The sequence below is a fragment of the Acanthisitta chloris genome, unplaced genomic scaffold (genome assembly GCF_000695815.1).
Source record: "Acanthisitta chloris isolate BGI_N310 unplaced genomic scaffold, ASM69581v1 scaffold6990, whole genome shotgun sequence".
NCBI lineage: Eukaryota > Metazoa > Chordata > Aves > Passeriformes > Acanthisittidae > Acanthisitta > Acanthisitta chloris.
The window spans coordinates 25064-31786 of NW_008652109.1; positions in this window are offsets into that span (position 1 = coordinate 25064).

The window sequence follows — 6723 nt, forward strand, 5'->3', positions numbered from 1 at the left end:
CAATCCCATTTATTTTGCTCTATTGATCGAAGGCAAGATCAGCTAAGGCCTGCACAGCAACAGAAAGGGAATGGCAACAGAGGCAGAGTATCAAAGGGGAAAGAAGCTACTGCAGCATCATGAATCCAACCAAAATGCCTCGGGGTATCCCTGGGGATGGCCAGCTCTCTGTGAGCCGTGCACGCACAGTGAAATCCAGAGCTGGAATTGAGAGCTCACACCTGCCTTGTGTCTGAGTATGGATCTAGGAAGACCTGGCCAGGCAGCCCCTGTGCAGGCAGCAGTGCTCAGCAGGCTCAAACATGATGGTACTTAGACTGGGCCTCCAAGGCTGACACAAGACACCTGCATCACTGACAGCGAGCACTGCCGAGCCCCATGCAGCCCACCGGAGAGAGTGCTTGTCTTGAGCAGCTTACAGCTTAAGCGAACATGACAGAGAGCAGTGAGGAGGAGAAAAGAAACATTGTTCTCAAAGTTATCCATCAAAGGAGAGCAAAGGGATAGGAAAGACCCTGGCAGGTCCAAGGCCACATGGAATATTTGGCGGTTTTGTGACGGCAACTGACTGCCTGGATCCTATGTAAGCTCTTTATCCACACCAATGCCTCAGTTTCTCGACCCCCATTAGCAGACACATGGCTGATGTGGCACCTCAGCTTTCCAGCCACACTACGAAACACACTCTGGGTCTCCTGGGCAGCAGGCAAAGCCTCAAAATGCAACACTGCACTAGCTCCCAGGCTGGTTGAAGCCTTTGTTTCCAACAGCTACACCCCATTTGGGCTGCCTCCAGAGCTCAGCCACAGCCCACCCCACCAATTCTAAACAGACATCTCATGGCAGGTGAACCTGAGCATCCAGAGAGCTACTTCCATCCATGTGGGAAACTCAGATGCTGGGAGTTTGTTTACCCTCCTTTAACTCTGAAGTATTTACCCAGTTAAAACCCTCTAAGCTGCCTTATCTGGTTTACTGGGATGCTGTGTTGTCCTCGACCCAAGATAAAACTATACCACCTCATCCCTAAGAATGAGTCATGCACAGCCTGAGCAAGCCAGGTTTCTCCTGGGGTGGATCTGGAGTAACATCTCTGGGCCTGATCCACAGACAGAGACTGGCCTGGGGGAAAGCTTCATGATGGCACCAGCCCAAATGCCACAGGGCTAACAGCACCATCGCACCACGGTACAAATCAGTACCTCTCCAGACAGCATTTTGACACCACTTCATTCCTATCTTCTGCACCAGCAGCAAAAACTGAAAGGCTCGGGGTGCCAAACAGCAGACCCAAGATTTGTCACCTTCCCCCTCTCTTCCAAGCATCTCATAAAGGAACTCAATGCAGCTGTCAACTCCAAGGCAAAGAAAGAATCAAAGCACAAGCTGAGCTGGGAGGCAGGGGAGCACAGCTGAGAGAGGAAATCTAATGCCCAAGTGCTCAGTGCCAAGCCATTTTCCTCCTAGGATGGGGAACGGGGATTCGACAACTTCCATCAGCCATCAGTCTCCCAATTTTGTATTCTAAAAGGCAGATCAAGCAATAGGAATAAAGAAACACAAACAAATAAAGCCCTGCAACTGTAGATGGGAGGGAGTAGGGAACAGAGCCAGGGCTTGCCAGCTGCTTCAATGGGGCGTTTGTCTCTCATTTCTATTTTTGCGGCACCTCTGCGTAACCTGGAGGAGATGAGGCTCTGCATGCTAAAGAGGGCAGTCAGCCTTCGGGGAAACGGCAGGGCTGCGAGCACAGGAGAAAAAACCCTCCCCAGAACAGACAGAGGAGGGGCGAGAAAGCAGAGAAAGTGGGAGAGCTAGGTGGAGGAGGGAGAGGAAACAAAGGCAGAGAGAGAGCACCAAAACCAGCACGGGAGCTCCCGCGCTGACTGAGAGCTGTCCCACTGCTAGCACCCACAAAGGTGACATGTGGAGGTAATGCTGACCTTGCAAAAGGTGCTTCACCTCTACGAAGAGCAGAATGGGGTAATTCCAACAGCAGGGAAAAATACTGCAGTGTTACCTTTCCAAGGCCACTGAAAACAAAGCCTGCCAGGAGGATACACAGATGAAACAAGTTTGCTAGTTGCTGACCCCACTGGCCCTTCAGAAAACAGTTCCAAGTCGAAACGGAGAAGCTTGCTCTGTTCAGCTCAGCAGAGGATTCAACACAACAGCCCCAGACAAAGAGATGGGGGAGCTTCACTCAACGGCAGACAAAAAAAAATCTGAGGGAAGAATATCTGCCATCTCTCTCCCAAACTGCTGTGAATAAGAGCAGTTTCACAATTCTAAACAATTCTAAAAGAACCCCAAAGTATTTTCTACATTAGCTGACCAAGAATCACTTCATCCCTTTGCCACAAAGCAAGCCACCTCTCCCTGGGATAGGGCAGCTCTTTAAAAGCTCCCAACTGGCCTATTGAATAGGACTAGAACTGAAAGAGGAAATAAGTCATTTCTCAGTCCAGATGAAATGAGAGGAGGGATTTAGGGAGATGAAATGGAGTCTGGCTGTGACTGTGTCAAACAGCCTTTAAAAAATTTTTGCTTTTTAATTAATAACAAGTAAACCTCAATTTCTCTCCAAGGAAACACAATCATCCCTTAAGATGTCATCACATTGGCTTGACCTGTACAGAGGCTGGAGTGCTCTTCAGTTTACCTAACAGAAGGTTGGCTTTACCTCCCCTTCCTTAATGTTGTGGCTACACCACAGAGGCAGAATCAGCCTCTGGAAGGAAAGAACACTTGCCTGGAGCACACTCTGACTTACCTGTCTCCAATCACCAGCCAGCAGAGCCTGCACTCCACCACCCAAGCACACTTGCACAATGGGTACCAGGGAGGAGGGCCAGATCATCTTGGTGTTGCCAATGCGGCAGCCACAACAATGTCCATCTGGCCCTGCTACCGTTGACCTTCCTTTCAAGCTCACCCCACACCCAGGAGCTACCCAACAATGTTATTTCCTAGGAGAGCTGGGTCAGGAATGGGTCATTTACTGATAATCGGTTGGGACAGAAACACAATGACCAGATGAGGGAAGCATCTGCCAGGGATATTCCCTCCCCCAGACCACCGCGTCTGGAAAGGCCGGGGAGCAAGGCCCAAGGGCAGAGAGGAGAGAGGCCCCAGGGCAGAACAGCCAACGGCACAGGCCACTTCCAGAATGTAACAAAACACAGAGTAATTTAAATAACAAAAAAGGGTCCCAGCCATGGACAGTAGAGGAAGAGAAGAAAATGTTCAGCTGAGGGATGTCCATCTTGAATCCCAAACAGTCACCTGAAGTCTCTGCACTCCAAACCCTCAACAAATTGCGCAGGGGAGCATATGGGATAACCATGTACCAGGGCAAGTCCTTTTGGTGCTAATTCCGAGTTACTGACCATACCCATGCAGGGACACTCCACCTAAGAGACCTCTCCACGTCCAGCTCCCACATGGCCTTACTGCTGCTCTCCCACGCTACACTAGACTACTTACACATCCAGCCGTGTCCCTAATCTCTGAGATCATTTCCAATTAGGGCTTCAGAAAACAAGATCAGACTGCCATACTCCTCTGGTACTGCCAGGAACTAGGTCCCTTACCAAGTGTCCCTCGAAAACCATCCACCTTCCCATAGCTCCAGTACCTTTTAGAAAGCAATGGGAAAAGCACTTGGGTCTGCAGGGAACACATACTTGCCCACCTGCACCAACAAGAGACACAAATGAAGAAGCCCTTGCAATTGGACAGCTCTTTACAGGGATGCTGTGCCAGCATCTTTAAGCTTTTACAGCACTTTACAGCTAGCATAATGAGAGAGCTCCAGCACCAGGCTACAGAGTGTGCGTGTCTGCACGTACTGAGTGGGCACTACCTCACAAAGGACTGCCAACATCTGCTCCCTTGGCATTTCCACAAAGAACATCCACAGCACGCAGGTCCAGGTATAACCACGGAAAATGGCAAGGTGCCGCCAAGAGATGCACCTGCTTTTGCAGGTAACTGCAGATGTGCCCTTTGCCAGCACAAGTGCACCAAGGGCCTGAGGTCCAGGGCTGCTGGGCATCCTCAGCGCAGCACCAACACAAGTCAAGTCTCCTGTCCTTACATTCAGTAACATCAGGACTGCCCTAAACACCACCACCCATCTGCACATGAGAGACTCCATGTAAGCAGGTCACAGCAACTTCCAACGAGCCTGCCTGTCCTTCCCCCTTCGCTCAACCATTCATGCCGGGAGTCACAATCTCACTTGGTTTCCATCTCCCAGATTGTTTGTCTTCACTCCCTCCCCAGATTGTCTCGTAGCCTTCACACCTCCCTCCTCTGCTGCGGCAACGTCTGCTCTCCTCCGCGATTCTCTCTATCGACAATGGCAGCTCCTAGCTTGGGGCCAGGAGAGATTCAGCCCCCGGGGAAACAGCATCGGATAGACAGTTGTACCTAGCAGAAGGGAATTTTCTTTCCTCAGTTACCTTTCATAGGCCTCTTCAAATAACCCACGGGCCCCCAGGGGTTAACAGACCACAGGATGAAAGCCACTGATCTAAGGGGAAAACCACAGCCCACAGATTTCTTTGCCCTCTTGTAGGCCCAAAGCATTTCATCTGTCTCGCCAGGCCTGTGTTTCCTCTTCTCACTCTGTCCCAACCTGAACCATGTACCCCATGGTGCTCAGTCTGATATCCAGCACACCAAATAAAGGTCTAGGGCTGCTTCATCTTCAAAGCCTCCCTGCACAGGCAGAGCAAACGCTACCTCAGATGCAGGAGGGTCTTCCCTTGAGACACAGCTGCCTGTAAAGATATAACAAAAGTCTTTTACATCCCAAAAGGTCTTTAAAACTCACTGGGCACACTACTGAGCACAAAATGGTTACACTGCACTCCAGCCCCCGCAGCAGAGTAGTGATGACCACCTTCTCATATGCTGCATAGCCATCTCACTCTCAAGAGGCTCCACTCTCCGAACAACCTCATGCATCCTAGGAAATAACAGCTCATGCAAAGGTTGGATGGCCACAGGGCACATGTAGGTTCCTGGCTACCTTCACAGCACATCAGGCAGGACAGGAAGAGCTGAGTGGTTGCAACTGGCATATGGAGGGAGGGCTGCAAAGGTGCTTCCCAACCATAACAAATTATCCCCAAAACAAGAGTGTACATCCAAACCCTGCTAACCATGACAGAGCTTAACCAGGCAGAGGGACAGTGTGGGGCTGATTTGAGCCTCAGCAGGGTGTATCTTCCTTGCCAGCATCCCTGGCCCTCTGAACAAATCAACACACGTGTTTGCTTTGCCTCAGTGCAGGCTGCGCTCGTGTAGCTGACAAATAGCCTCTCTCCATTCTTTTGGGATTACGTGTTTCAATAGTGTCCTGGTTTCGACAAATAGCCAGCAAGAATGAGGAGCAAGTTCACCCGGAGTGCCAGCTGAGAGGCATGAAGCACCTTCCCTGCAGCTACTCCCCTCTGGCCCTGCAGCAGGGCTACCAGTGCTGCAGCTGCTCACTCAGGTACCCACAAAATGCCGGAGCTTCTTCCCATGCTGAGCAAGCGGAAAAACTTTTGTGCGCTCTGATCTGCAGCTTGTCGCCATCAGCTTCCCCTTGAGGGCTTAATGTAGTTATTTCTACCCCTGACGCCTATAATTAAATGAACATTTCCTTATGGCACTGAGGAGGCCAAGGAAAAACTGACTACAGGGAATTTTCGTCCATCCTGATCTATACTCTCTCATCTCTGGTTTGTTCACACAATGCTAACAAGGCATCTTCTAAGCAGGCAGAAGGGAAAAAAACCACTTAAATAGCCCACATGCAGAAAAGCACCTGGGGAGACAAAAAGAGGCAAGAGACCAATTCTCTCCTTCTCCCCCTGCTTTCAACCACATTGTTTTCCTACTTGCAAAACCAGCAAGGCTTAGATACCCTAGAGCCTGGAGAGATGCTTCTATGCTCTGCCAGCAGATTTGTGCTGCCCAGCAGTCTGACGGGACCCTGATGAGGCACATGTCCCATTTCAGCACATCCTGAAGTCTGCAGAGACTCCCCATCTGAGGAAGCACGTGGGGAACTGCATGCAGTCCCTGCAGTTCTCTCTCAGGTATTAACTATTCCTGTCCTGCGGGACAGGAGAAGCAAGAGCAGAGTGCACTGCATTATTTCAGACTGGAATAGATCTTATAAACGCTGAGCAAAGCTACTAACCAAAACAGGGCTTGATGTATAAATTCCCAGCAGCCTGTATCTCCATTTCTGACCTCCCATTTAGGAAGGAGTTCAGTTGCCTGGAGAAGCCTGGTCAACTAAGTCCAGCCCTCCAAGTGCTGCCACAGCCCACTAGGATTACCGGTTTCACTAGATTAGGAACTGAGATGCCCCTCAGTGCTGCCACTCACCTCCTGCCCCTGTTAGGACAGCAGAGAGGATCACAAGGAAAGCCAAGGACCCAAATCCTCTGTATCACCACCAGCTGGACAGCAATACCAAAATGTTTCCTGCAGCCTCAGAAGAACAGGAAACACACCCTCCCCTCCACACAGCAGTACCAGTGGTGGTCCTTTTGGCCACCACATTTTAAAACCACCATGAGGTCCCTCTCCTTCCGGTGTAGAGCAAATGTAGCTTTGAGGCTATGGGGATGGGGCCAACACTTGCTGGCAGATGGACAGGGTGGGAATGTGGCAGCTCCCACCCATGCATCTTGCCCTCCCCTGTGGAAGAGGCAGGGG